Below are 12,868 nucleotides of genomic sequence, written 5' to 3' on the forward strand. Positions count from 1 at the left end.
ACCAAAAGCAACACATGGTAGAAAACACTGAGCTCTGCCAGGACTGTACTGTTTTGCTGAGCAGCAAAATGAAATGAAAAGAAGATGGGAAACTTCCTTATACTGGCAGTGGTAACCAGAGTTTCAGACAGGGACCTTTCTCAGCTCTCCCGAGAGACACCAGAAATTGAATCGGACACTCTCCGCATGCACTGGGCTTCAGTTCTTTCCATAGCAGGAAGCTGCCTTAAACCATATCAGGCTATTTGTTCATCTAACTCAATGTTGTCTCTACTCGGATTGGCAGTAGCTTCTCAAGGTCTTAGGCAAAGGTTTTTCACATCACCTGCTATCTGATATTTTTGACTAGAGTTCCCAGGCACTAAGCCAGAGATCTCTTCGCAAGCAATGCTTGTGTTCTGCCACTGAGCTAAGAAACGTGAGGAGGAGCAGGGCTGCAATCTGACCATGCAGACAACCACTTACCACCAACAGTAGCAAGAAGCATGGTGGGGCAGTGCCCCCTTGCCTGAGCTCTAATCATCATCATCAGTATCATCATTTTATTATTTGTAGCCTGCCAAATGTCAGGGACTGGGCAGATAGGGAGGAGTGGTAGAGGCCTCCATTTCAAGAGGCTTCTGGGTAGGAGGAAGTTGAAGATAGTATGGACCCAGATTCATGGTGTGTGGCGAACAGGACACAGCCCAGAAGGAGAAGCAAAGAGCTGGGAAATAATGGAGGACTCAGAAGTGGGAGAAACATTACAGCAGACAGTGGACACTTCATTACTTGAAAGCCGGGTAGAACCTTCCCCTTCTCCAAGGACCAGGCAATCCCTTTGTATCTTCAAGCGGAAGGCCAAAGAGAGACAGAATGATTCCATTGCTGGCCACCGTAGGCAGTAAAGAGGGGTTTGGAAGCTAGGAAGTGCCGCAAGAATGGGCACTCTGAGCAACGTCTCAAGACTGGGGGAGCATAATCCATGGTCTCCCTGTGTATTCTGTTGATTTAAATAAAAGAAGTAGCAGAAGCTCTTTACGTTGTGACACCAGGGGTGCCAACCTGAATAAAAGATTGGGTGGGGCCAGGTAAGCACCGTCCTTGCATAATCGATCACATGACACAGTGTATGCACACTATTTGAACAGCAATGTCCACCAACTTGGGGAAGGGGCGGCCCCCTCAAATATTTTATTGGAGGGGCCAAAGAGCCCTCAGACCCTAGGTACCCCACCCATTTGACTGGGTTGCCCCAGCCAATCTGGGAGGCTTCCAGCATATACAGAAACATAATAAAACATCAAACATTAAAAACTTCCCCATGCAGGGCTGCCTTCAGGTGTCTTCTAAAGCAGTGTTTCCCAACCTTGGGTCTCCAACTGTTTTTGGACTACAACTCCCATCATCCCTAGTTAGCAAGACCAGTGGTCAGGGATGATGGGAATTGTAGTCCAAAAACAGCTGGAAACCCAAGGTTGGGAAACGCTGTTCTAAAGGTTGTGTAGTTACTTAACTTCCAGACGTCTGATGGGAGGGCATTCCACAGGGTGGGCGCCACTACTGAGAAGGCCCTCTGCCTGGTTCCCTGTAACTTCACTTCTCGCAGTGAGGGAACTACCAAAAGGCACCCGGAACAAGATCTCAGGGTCCGGGCTGAATGATGGGGGTGGAGATGCTTCTTCAGGTACAAGGGGCCAAGGCCATTGAGGGCTTTAAAGGTCAGCACCAACACTTTGAATTGTGCTTAGAAACCTAGAGGAGAATGGACAAGGTAGTGGTGAGGTCTGTGCAGTGCCAACGCGCCAGCGGAGTTGACCTGGCACTCCCACAAGTGTATTTGCACTGCTCTGACCATGCCTCTTCCTCTACCTCGCAGTAAGCAACAGCAACATGGCTGACTAGCCCTGCCACATCATCCAGTACTGAGCGCCATGTGTACATCTAACCAGTAGGCCCATCATTTGTAAACATTATACACACACACACATATCCATTTTACCTGACAGGAATCCAGGAAGTGGTAAAATCCTCACCAACCTCCAGCCCTTGGCTGGGGCTTACAAATCACATCTTATCAAAGAGTTGCAAGCACACTGTGGTATGCCATGACTTGGTAAATCATTGCCTGAATTGACTCCCTGACAGGACCTTTGCGAGGGCAAAAGCGAGCATGTGATCATCCATGCTCAGTTGAAGATGACAGATAGGAAACACAGAGCCTTGCTGAGGTCACAGTATGAAGCAAAAGAGTTTGATTCGTCATCAATGCTGCCAGATTACCGGAGATGTCATCAGATGAGCCAATAAAGAAAACAACGACAAACTTAAGGACGGAACCCATTTCGTTCCTGCCCTTGTCACTATAAGCCTTGGAAAGGAGCCACACTGCTTTTTTTTTAGCTAGTAACGTCTAATGCAGGAAGACAGGAATAAGCAGAGTAGAAGCACCTGTCAGCTCTATTTCCTACTCTCCTTGATTAGCATGAAACATTAATAGGACTCTCAGAAATTCTGGTCTGAAATGGGCTTTGCCTGAAAATGCGTCTGCCTTCGCGATACTAAAGCTGCTATCTCTTTTTTTAAAAGAAAGAAAGGGGAGGGAAGGAGGGAGACGGTGAGAAAATGAGAGGAAATATTCAAAGAAGCCTTGAAATTTCTTTCCCTTTTTTTTTAATCCAATGACAAATTATTTTAATAATGGCAATCGTGGACTGGGCCATTTGTATAATGCAGCCCATTAAAATCCCCCTCCCTCCCCACATTAAATGTGTTCTTCCTCTTGGCTCATCTCTCTCTCTTTCTCTCTCTCTCTACCAAATGACACACACAAAATGATACATCGTGCTTCTCGCAAAGAATTGAAAATGAACACCCTGTAATGGGTTAACGAACATTTTAATAAAATTTTCATTGTTGCACATTTCACTTCTCCATACCGAGAGCCAGGACTGTATCAGTAACCCCAGGCGATGCCTTAGGATGAAACAAATCACATGGTACCGAACTATTTTCACCTATTTATCCTTCTCCTGAAAATATATTCATAAATACAAAATGAAGCCAGCAAGCACAGCCCGTAAAATGATACCTAGCAAAGATATTGCCTGACGGAGGCAATGTCCTGGGTTGTTGATGCTCTACCTTCCTCATAATCTTAGGGGTGCAGAGTGTGTGTGTGTGTGTGTGTGTGTTTGCCCGATATGCAAGGTAGCACACTGCAAAATCCTGCTAAGAAAATTATTTTCTTACACATCTCAAAGCCAGTTCCCACGCCTGGCCACTAGCTCATTTCCACAAATAACTTCTCATGCAAACAAGCCTGCCTGCATAAAGCTGAGCCATCGCAGCTCTTCTTACACGAACTGGAAACGAAATGGCATCCTCAAGCTCACACTGGTTGGATGATCGGATTGTGGAAGGCTGGAAGTCCTGGGACTTGCGACCATGTCGTAGTCAAACAACTTCTGAACTCAACACATCTGGCGCAAACAGCCTTGGCCAATCATCTGTGCCCATCATCATTACACCCCTGAATCTCCACGTGAAATAACTTTTGGCACCCTGCTCCACCATCGAGTCAAGGTGGTTATTTGAGTTAACAGCCCTTTGAATTCTAGAATATGATTTAATACACCTCACCTCTAGACAATGAGGTCACAGGCATTCCTGCTATGTACCGCAGGCCTGGGCATTAAGCAGCTGAGATTATCCTGGACTTTTGGATGCAATAGCCCAATGGGTCAAACTGCTATAAGGTTGCAATCCTGCACACATACTGCTGGCTTCTGTGCCCAACTGAAATCATTGGATCTTCATTCTGCGTAGGCATGGCTAAGATAACACAGCACAAATACCCCCAAAAAAACAAGCATCATAATGCATGTGTTCTCTGTCCTCTTGGTGTGTTGGGCTGGGTAGCTTGTATTCATGAGCACCGATTTATCAAATAATACATGAGCTGCACACACAGAGTCTGGTAACCCTACTGATCAGTGGTTGGGCAGGGGGGGGGGATGAATGAATCCAGCCCCTCCCTACAACTCTTCCTAATGGCTGGAATTTCACTTTTTAAAAAAGTTGCACATGCACATGCCCAGTTATGGATTTTGGCTCAAGGAAGTAAACATGCAATATATGGACAGGGGGGAAGCTGTTACTGCTTGTGTATGAACACTAGCTAGATCGAGGCAACTACGTAGAAGCAATCCCTATTATATCAGTGAGTTTCCTGTGTGCCACGTGTTCCTGGTCCAGACATTAGTCCCAATGCAGTAAGCTGCTCAACTGAGCAATGGATTCAATTTCTCTCACTGAGTTGGATCCTGACTTTTGCTGGAATCCTACCTTCATTTACCTGGAAATAATCCCCACTGAATTCTGCAGGACTTACTTCTGAGTAGACATGTAGAGATTGTGCAGTTGCACTTAAGAGTACACCCACTGGAATCTTATTACATTCTTATATAAATCAGTGTGATGTAAACTGGTTGTGATTATTAACTTTAATCCTATTAATGTCAATGGGTTTAGATTTGGATCCACCCCTTTTGTATTTACACCTAAACTATTTGTTTTAAACCATAAATTGTATTGAACCCATCCTTAAAAAGTCAGGTTATACGGTAATCATTTGTTTGATGTGAATTAAATTAGACTTTTAAGTGCAATATTATTTCCAAACATGTTTGTTGATCAACATATTCCTTATTGTGAATTATGCAGTGAAAAATTGCATTTCTCTATTACAGACCAATGATTGTATTAGACAAATCAGCTATAGTGTGTGTGTGTGTGTGTGTGTGTGTGTGTGTGTGTGTGTGTCAAAAACAACAAAGAATTCTGTGATATCTTAACGAATAGCAATTTATTATGGCATATGTTTTAAGATACCACAAGCCTCCTTGCTGTTTTGCTACAACAGAATACACAGTTGCCCCTCTGGAAATGGTTGTAATGAACAATACCCAATACCCAAACAAGCATCTTAACTGGTTCTCCCTGGGTTGTAAAAGGCAAAAGGGATATGAACTTTCATGGGTAAGCAAGTGATAAACTTTGTAGTTATTTGCCAAACTTTCCCAAAACAATACAGCCTGTTCATGTTCTCTTAGATGTCCCACTGCATTCAATTTGGCTTATTCCCAGGCAGGCGTGCAGATGTCTACAGCCTAAAAATACTAAAGCAACTGTTTTACATTCTACTTTTCACATATTTCCACTTTTGAAAAGCTATTATTGCAATAGGAACAAGAGAATTTTTTTTTAAAAAAATCCTTCCAGTAGCACCTTAGAGACCAACTAAGTTTGTCATTGGTATGAGCTTTTGTGTGCATGCACACGTCTTCAGAAGTGTGTATCTGAAGAAGTGTGCATGCACGCGAAAGTTCATACCAATGACAAACTTAGTTGGTCTCTAAGGTGCTACTGGAAGGAATTTTTATTTTGTTTCGACTACGGCAGACCAACACGGCTACCTACCTGTAAAGAGAAAATTAACTGAGGATTGGATTTGGAAAACAATCACTAGTAGGGTTGAAATCCCAAGATCATAGGCGTACTTACTTGGGAGTAAGTCCCACTGAACACATTGGAACAAACTTTTGAATAAATATGCTTAGGACAACTGGGAAAGGAAGGCACAAAATAGTAGACTAACTTTAACATAAATATGGATTGACTTCTGCACAAACATGCATTAGTTTGGATGCTTAGTTTACAAACCTGCACCGGAGGGGGAAAAATCCCCATTGATATTTTTGAATTCCTTCTGATTATTACATATGCATATTTGAATGACAACGAACAGATAACAAATATTATATCTTGCTTAACTATTCCCTCCTTGAGAAACCAAATTTCCAAGGAAACCTAAAGCAGAAGAGAGGTCTCTTTGTACAGATGAGAGAGAGAGTATTAGACCTGGACAGAATCAACTCATTGGGGAAATTATTGTTTATTTACAACATGCTGGCAACACACATTCTACAAAGAGAAGCAACAGGGTTGTTTTTTACACTTTTTTGCGAGTTTTCATTTCCTCCTTCCATCGAGTGGGTTATTTCTGCTCTGATACAGCCACTGCAACCCAGCATGCTGCTGAAGTGTGTGGCTTATAATTTCGGATATATATATATATATATATATATATATATATATATATATATATATGTTTGTGGGTCCCTAGGAAAGAGAACCATCCCCCTAGCATTTCTAAAATAGCCTAATACGCTGCATTAGAATAAGGACTACAATGCATATTGTCTGCCTCTGCAGCATGGTCTAGTAAAAAAACGCCTCGCCGCCTGCTAGCTTGTCAATCTTTAATAGAAACTCATCAATTATTTGTGGGCACGAGATTGAAGCAGCTAATAGCTTAAATATATTCCTCCATTTCATTGCATCAGTAGCTCTAAATTAATCCCTTCAATTTCTCTTCTTTGCCCATTAAAAAAAGGGAGAAATATAAATAAATAAAGCGAGGCAGATATAAAAATCATCATTTGAATAAACAGGTAAACATCTGGCAAACAGAAAGAGAACAGAAAGTGTTTTAGGGTTGGTAACATATACATATATATATATATATATATATATATATATATATATATATATATTCCCCAGTCAACAGAACGAATGAGATTTTCTAGCCTACTTAATGTGAAATCTTCTCTCTCACTCTCTCTCTTTTTGCAACTGCTAAATCAATTGTAATTATTCCATGTATATCAAACCAATTTTTTAAAAAGGTAAGGGGGTTGGGGAAAGCCTCAACTTTGATTTCTTAATTTGTGTGGCTTCGCGCTGTATTGACCTGCTGCAAAGATATTTACACCTTTCTTTTTTAAAAAGTAATAAAATAAAAGAGAGAGAAAGGAAGGAAGGAAGGAAGCTTGTAGGTGGGACACGCACAGCTCCCCATAAAGCAAAGTCTCCTCATTTCAGCTAATTAAAAAGGAGGCTTCCGTGACATTAACAGGCAATAAAAGAAAATTTATAGGCAGATGCGGAAGACTGCTGTCCAAAAAAGTTAGCCCACAACTTGACAGAGAGCTGCTTTTGCCAATCACATGCCACAGCCCTGCACTCCTCCCTTGACCCCCAAGTCCTCTCTCTCAGAGAACAGATCCTGACATCTCAGGGCACATCAGAACTTGCACCAGCAGCAACGACGGTTCCAGGAAGCAGAGAGAGAGCCACATCTGAGCAGGCAATGGGTGCTCCCAAGCCCTGACCCCACTGCATGCAGAGAGTGAGCCGCCACCCTCAGAAAAACAAAACCAAAAAAAAAGGAATCCGGCAGCAGCGTTAGGATGAGCAGCTGCAGGTTTTCTGACCTAAGCCCCAGTCCTGCCACAGAGCTCCCCCCCCTTTCCTTCCTCCAGCATGCCGCTCTTTCCAAAGCCAGCTCTGCCGCAGCCTCTCCTTCCAGCAGTACCCACCGAACAGCACAGAAGAGATGACACACTTACTGTAATATCCCAAGAAGCAAAGTTCCCATCCCAGAGAGAGGCACTCTTTGCATTGATTCCATCCCCTGCAAAAGGGGTTAACCCTGATGGAAGAAATATTAACGCCCAAACATTAGGCAGGCAGCCTACTTTGAGAGGTATTACATTTTGTTCCTAGCCAGGATGATAAACCCTGGCGAAACCTGTTGTTTTTTCCTTTTTAAGCACCTTGGCGAATGAGGCTCGGCACTGCATCCAGTCGCCAAAGCCCAATCAATATGGAAGGAGCGGTATTTTATGATTGGAGAAGTTGTTGTGTTTTTGGTGGTGAAATTCATTATTTAGTATCTGAACCCTCAGCATTTCAGTATCATTTATTCATAAAGTCCCTTTTTGCCAGGAGGAAATGGATACAGCTGTAGAGAGAGAGAGAGAGAGAGAGGAGAGAGAGAGAGAGAATGTGTGTGTGTATGGGTGTGTAAGAGAGAGGGAGAGAGAGAGAGGGAGGGGAGACGGATTGATGATATTGATCAGGTACCATCTTGAAACAAAGGCAAGGTGCTCTATTTTACTTGACAACTGTGACACATAAAAAAACTAGCAAGAGAGGGGGAAGGCTAGGCCCTTGAACATCACAGGATTTAAAAAGCGTTTGAAGAAGCCATTATGACAAGCAGGTCTAGGCAAGCAGCTGCAAAAAAAAAATGTATTCAGAAAGTCATTAAAAAATGATGCTTTGTTTGCCTTGTGAATATGAGGTTTGTAGCTAGCTGCACAGCACTCTCCTAGAGAGAGAAATGGGGAGGGTTTTCCTCCTGCACCCATTCCTACACTTTCCTTCTTCTTTTCTCTGGTAAGAAGGGGAGGGAAAGGGAGAAAGGAACAAAAGGACTTTTGATTTATTTCCTTCTCCAGATTTGAAACGTCACATTCTGGAGTTTCAGCTTTCGAGTCGCTCGTTCCTTCAGAGACGCAGCCAGGTTACAGAGCAGGCTCGAGAGCTGGGATCTTAAAAGTTATTGGAAGTTAAAAATAAAACAAATGACTTCCAACTAATTCAAAGAGTTAAAACCGCTGCCTGCCCGATGTGTGTGTGAGAGAGAGAGCTTTTTTCCCCTTGGCTTGTTTTTTTTTTTTAATATAAAGGGGGGGGTAAAGACTGACAAGCTTTTCTGGCAGGTTCATCTGTAGAAGCAACACAAGAATTGTTCCAATGGACATTGCTACAATCTAAAACAGGGATATATGCCAGGAGGGTTAAGCTGCCAATCAAGTTTATCATGTGATCAATGTTAAGGAGGGAGGATTAGAGAGAGTCTAAATCAGAGGGCAGCTAACTTTTTCAGCAGGGGGCCAGTCCACTGTCCCTCAGACCTTGTGGGGGGGGCGGACTATATTTTGAAGAAAAAAATATGAACAAATTCCTATGCCCCACAAATAACCCAGAGATGCATTTTAAATAAAAGGACACATTCTACTTGTGTAAAAACACGCTGATTCCCAGACTGCCCACGGGCTGGATTTAGAAGGCAATTGGGCCAGATCCAGCCCCCGGGCCTTAGTTTGCCTACCCATGGTCTAGGTTTCCTTTTGGAGAGCTATTTCCTGTTTTAAAAATAAAGCCTGGCATTCAATAAATACTACAGAGAGGGAGAGAGGGGGAGAGAGAGAAAGAGGGAGGGAGGGAGAGAGGGAGAGAGAGAGGTCTCTGTGTCATCACCTGCAACTTCCCAAGAAGCAAGAAGGGATCATCAGTTCTCCATTCATTGCTTAGCAAAAGAACAAACAATTGAAAGCCTCTCCATTCAAGCGCCCTTAAGTCCCAAGTTACAACTAATTCGCATGACCCCTGAGAAAGTGGCTGTCACACCAAAGCGGGGGAGACAGCTAGAAATGTCCTTGCGTGCCAACTGAAATTCCTGCTCTCCTCCATTTGAAAGCTCTAAGAATATTCTAAACTTGATCCTGTATTTCTTTGCCTGACCTCCAGTCAAGGTGTTAAGTTCCATAACCTGCAAGCAACTCAGCTCTGACAAAGAGTTCTGTTTTGATGTACCATCTCAGCCCTTGCATGGATGGTCCTAACTGCAAACAACAGGGTTTATAAAATTGCAAAGAGCAAAAGTCAACTTCAGGGTTCTCTGTCCCCTTAGTCAGGTGTAGCCGTGCATTTGGTGAATCTGGGCTCTGGACTCTGGAACAGGCTGGACAACGGTCAATAAACTGATTCTGAATCCCAACAAGAGGGAAGCATTCCGAGAAACGGGTGTCCATCTCGTTCTGGATAGGGTTGCACTCCCTTTGAAAGAGCAAGTATGCAATTTGAATTCCTTGAACCATCACTTAAGGTCTAGACTGCTTTTTGCTAGCTTTGGCTGGTTCACCAACTGCAATCATTTCTGAACAGGGAACTGTGGCAAACATCCCAGCTGGATTGCTGCAAAACCTTATATGTGGGGCTGCCCTTGAAGATGACCCAGAAGTTCCAGTGAGTACAGAACTCAGATTCTAGAGCTTTGATGGCTACAAACAGACTTAGAATCATAGAACTGTAGAGTTGGAAGGGATAGAATCATAGAGTTGGAAGAGACCACAAGGACCATCCAGTCCAACCCCCTGCCAAGCAGGGATAATGAAGGCCATCTAGTCCAACCTTCTGCAATGCAGGAATCTCAGCTAATGTATCTATGACAGATGACTATCCAACCTCTGCTTAAAAACCTCCAAGGAAGGAGAGTCCACCACCTCCCAAGGGAGTCCATTCCACTGTCGCACAGCTCTTACTGTCAGGAAGGCTCAACTGACACCAACATTATAGGCTTTCCAGCACCAAGTGGAAACTTTCTTACTTACTCAGGAATTTGGGAAGATTTATGGAAGGCTGCCCTTTTTCCTCCTTTAATTAGTTGTCTCTCTTTTTAAAAAAATTGATGTGTCATTTTTGTGTGAGTGGAACAACTTCTGCTTCTGCAATGGGACCCCTTTTTCACTCCGCACCACCCCAAAATCTGTCCTGGAGGGTTGAGGGAGAACCCGAAACCAATTTAGAGGGCCTGGGAAGGGAGGAGAAATCATTCCACTTGCACAATTGTCTCATTTTTAGCTTTTACTCTGTTTTAGTTTTGTGTTGGTTTTAATGTATGTTTGAAAGTCGTTTTGAGTTACTTTTTGTAAGAAGCACAACTAACAAGTGCAAATAGTACTATTAGAATATCGTCATACACACACAGGCTCACACTTTGGATGTAAGGGAAAAGGCTAAGGCCTTCTCTTTCATGTTTTAATTTTGCATTTTAGCATTTTGTGCCACGGGCACAAATGGTTCTTTCTCTCCCCATTTTATCATTGTCATAGGCTTGTGAGGTAGGGTAAGCTGAGAGATGGTTAACTGGTCTAAGTGAGCTTTGTGGCTGAATATTTGAACGCAGGTATCCCAAGTCCTTGTCTATTCTGTGAACCACCCCGAGACCGGCAGATATAGGGTGGAATACAAATTTAATGGGACCCAGGTGGCGCTGTGGTTAAACCACTGAGCCTAGGGCTTGCTGATCAGAAGGTTGGCGGTTCGAATCCCTGTGACGGGGTGAGCTCCCATTGCTTGGTCCCAGCTCCTGCCAACCTAGCAGTTCAAAAGCACGTCAAAATGCAAGTAGATGAATAGGAACCGCTCCGGCGGGAAGGTAAACAGCGTTTCCATGTGCTGCTCTGGTTTGCCAGAAGTGGCTTTGTCATGCTGGCCACATGACCTGGAAGCTATACGCCGGCTCCCTCGGCCAATAATGCGAGATGAGCGCGCAACCCCAGAGTCGGTCACGACTGGACCTAATGGTCAGGGGTCCCTTTACCTTTACCTTTACAAATTTAATAATTAATAATAATAATAATAATTGTCTGACACTCTAACCTGACTCTCACATGCAAGATTGGTATGTTCAGTAAGGGTGGCATTCAAATATACAAACTGCTCCTTGCTGAACCAAAAACAAAGTACTGGTATCCCTTGATTCAGCAGTATATAAAAACTGGTATTTATATACACAAATAAACCTCAAAGCTTTCTCCGTGGAAAGCACTCACAAGGACATTTCATGTTGCCTCCGTTGGTCCTCAATAGGAATGGCTCCTGTCTCTCAAGCTTTCAAAGGCCAGCTCTTCTCCCCCTCTGCCACTCCTGTTACCAAGCGCAGAGATAATGCTACACTAGCAACACAAGGGAAGGAGAAGATGATAAAATACTTCAGGGTAAATTCTTCACCAACTTACAGAGGCAAAGCAACGCACAGTCTCCTGCCGGGTAAACTGGGGTGCAGCTTAGTGCAAACGTCAGCCTCTAATTGAATTCATAAAGCAAATAAATTACTCAGAGTGTTTCTAAGTATCAGAAGAAAATTAACAGTGCTGGAATTCACAGGCATCAGAATTAATTAGCACGCGGGGTAAAATTCTACACAGAAACAAAAATAAATTTAGTGCGATATTACTGTGCTTGCCTGAATTGGGGATTTTTATGATATCGCCAACATCCGTCTCTTCCATGCTGAGCAATCTTTGAGCTATTGATTCTGAAACAATGGCTGAGCAAACTTTGAGCCATTGTTTCTGAATCAATAGCTCATTCTCTCTTTATTTAGACGTCTTTCCCACCCTATCCCATATATCCTTGTATTCTTTTATCCTTCCAGCAACCTAGGGCCAATTTACATGGGACACACCCGTTGTCTCCTCCTCCCCATTTCCAATGTTTTTTGAAAGTTGCAATCAGTGGAAGACAAGCATGGGGAGGAACCCTTTTCTCCTTCCATAATTTCTCTCTAGAAATTGCCCACCCACCTGCTTTTCTTCCTGGAGTTAAGGAAGGCACAAATCTCTTGCTTGGATATCTTTTGGGATCTACCACCACCAGCAGCCGATCTCAATCAAGGAGGACTAGTAGACTTTGAGAAGTTTCTGCTGCTCCACTTGGACCAGCCTTTCGCTCAGGGTTTTGTTGCCACTAACTACCACTGCAGCTGATTTTAAAGCCTGGTCCCTGTGAGAGCAGGAAGGAACCAAGGAGGTCATGCTTGGGTTGAGAATGGCAGCTCTTTCCCCCTTCTGCCTGGTTTGGCAGCCAGAGATTAATTTGATTCCATTTGCATTTGAAGGCAAACTTACGTACGGTAACTTGCACTTTCTAGAACAATATGTGAACTGCAACACAGCCATCTTTTTCACACTTCTTTCAGTTTTGCTGTGCAGTTCTCTAAGCAATGTTCTCTAAGCAATAAGTATACAAAAATACATACGTGAGAGTAACGTGTGCATTAAAAATGCACATATTGGGGACAACAACATACAAAAATGCATTATATTGGGCAACCTTACTATGCAAAAATATGTATATTAGGCCCTGAGACCTCTGGGTATAGGGCGTTGCAGTGGTACCTCGGTTTACGGAC

General features: G+C 43.4%; 1 long non-coding RNA gene across 2 annotated transcripts in view; it reads right to left on the reverse strand.

The window, feature by feature from the left end:
• LOC148685853 (uncharacterized) overlaps positions 1–12,498 on the reverse strand; it is a 208,790-nt gene extending 196,292 nt beyond the window's left edge. Inside the window, exon 1 of one of the 2 annotated variants that reach the window (XR_015949835.1) lies at positions 12,261–12,498. This is a non-coding gene — a long non-coding RNA (uncharacterized LOC148685853). Of the gene's footprint in view, positions 1–7,451; positions 7,595–12,260 lie in introns of those variants that run through there. The other variant, XR_015949836.1, reaches the window with a different exon arrangement.
• Between the last annotated feature and the right edge of the window lie 370 nt (positions 12,499–12,868).

This window comes from Zootoca vivipara, chromosome 4 (genome assembly GCF_965207765.1).
Source record: "Zootoca vivipara chromosome 4, rZooViv2.hap1.1, whole genome shotgun sequence".
In the NCBI taxonomy this organism is placed as follows: Eukaryota; Metazoa; Chordata; class Lepidosauria; order Squamata; family Lacertidae; genus Zootoca; species Zootoca vivipara.